This window comes from Tupaia chinensis, unplaced genomic scaffold (assembly GCF_000334495.1).
Source record: "Tupaia chinensis unplaced genomic scaffold, TupChi_1.0 Scaffold000094_1, whole genome shotgun sequence".
Taxonomy (NCBI): domain Eukaryota; kingdom Metazoa; phylum Chordata; class Mammalia; order Scandentia; family Tupaiidae; genus Tupaia; species Tupaia belangeri.
The window spans coordinates 3,465,390-3,467,045 of NW_006159556.1; the positions used below are offsets into that span (position 1 = coordinate 3,465,390).

At 39.3% G+C, this 1,656-nt stretch overlaps 1 protein-coding gene across 1 annotated transcript in view; it reads right to left on the minus strand.

The window, feature by feature from the left end:
* The window catches only part of DMP1 (dentin matrix acidic phosphoprotein 1), a 15,577-nt gene extending 14,274 nt beyond the window's left edge, over positions 1-1,303 (minus strand). Inside the window, exon 1 of the mRNA XM_006143259.1 lies at positions 1,239-1,303. The gene's annotated coding sequence lies outside the window, so the exon portion shown is untranslated. The remainder of the gene's footprint in view (positions 1-1,238) is intronic.
* Positions 1,304-1,656: the final 353 nt, after the last annotated feature.

Consider the following 1,656-nt stretch of genomic DNA (forward strand, 5'->3'; position numbering starts at 1 on the left):
GAAGACCCATGAGGCACGCTGGGATACACTACCAGTTTGGTGTAGGTGAGAGGACTGACGTCTTTTAGAAAATTGTTTGTTCACATATTTTTAACCCACCAAGTTCAGATAGGATAGTGTACTAGAGCCTCAGTTAAGCAGAAAGTTTAGTCACCCAGAAGTTACTGCTCCTGATGAAGACGGGTTGCCTGAAGTATTGCTATGACACATGGAACTTTCTAGAAGTCCTGCCAAATGCACTACCTGATCACAGCTCCCACAGGTCTGTGCGGAAGACAGACCCTTCGGTTATACAAAAACTCTTTAGATATACAAAGAGTCTTCAGAATAATCATGAATGTGCAGATTATGGAAGATGATACGTGGATTTCAAAAATCTTCTGCACCAAAATAAACTCCTACTTTAAATCCATTTTTTCCATGAACTTTTCAAAGTCCCTTTACAGAGGAAGAAGTGGAATAAATGCAACAAGTAAAAATACATATGGACAGGAGTATCTATGCACCTTAGTCTTCTAGACAGTGCTAAAAGACAATGATATTCAACTCTTACTCAATTCTGACTGTATGCAGGGCATTATGAATACGCAGCTAGCAATATGAAAACAATAAAACAATAGCATTGTCACCCCTCAGCTTACTTCAATGGTCTCTGTCTCTTCTTTCAGTTACTTATTCAGTTCATAACAAGTATTTTCAGGTGCTCTCTTACCAAATAACATTAAATGGTTTTTCATGAAAAAGACTGTATTTTTCCCTATAGCAAAAAAAACATGTTTATTTTTCCCCCACCAAAAAAAAAAAAAAAAAAAAGACTTCTAAAAGCTTAGCCAGTCTAGTTTAGATTTGTTTACCTCTTGTAGGCCATGAGCATCCCCATATCCCTGATGCCTAACTAGAATAGTTTAATTGTTTTTGCTAATTAAATCTATTCTTCAAAATGACCTTCCATCTGCCTCCTGTTCTATAAACTTTCCCTCTCAGAAGGACCATGCAGAGATCTAACCAATGCCTTACCAAGGAAAGCACCTGCCTCTATTGACTTGACATGTCATTGTGAGCACAGCTTTTCCTGTGGCATAAACAAAAGGCACAAAAGTAAACATTGCTTTTACCCAGGGCACACACTCCCTCTCTTTCTCTGTGGCATAATGCCCATCAACATGCATACGTATTGAATATGTTGCAAAGAACTAAGCAACACTATTTTAAAAGATTAAATGATGAAAATGTCTTACCCTCTTAAGTTCACGAAGACTTTTCCCAAAATGTCTCAAAATTAGGTTGAAGTTTTCACAGAGGGCAGCTCAGGGAAGCCACTCTTGTGTTGGTATTCTGACCACTTCTCTGATGGTGCAGGAATTTAAACTCTGCTGCAGCTCTTCCCAGCCAATCAGCCTCGGGCTGGCAGTGACTGACATCACAAGGTGTCACCGGGACCCCAGTACACCCACACTTCCTCCAGCTGGCAGAGGCAGCTTTTCCCTAAAAAGCTCTTGTGGTTCCCAAATGACTACACTAGTTTCCATTAAATTGAAGATCTTTCTAAAGCTTTATTTTGATTTCTAAATATATGTCATTCACATCCATGCAGTCTGATGGACATTATAAACAGTGACAATGTCTTCTACCCACTGAGAAATCCCACCAGACCAA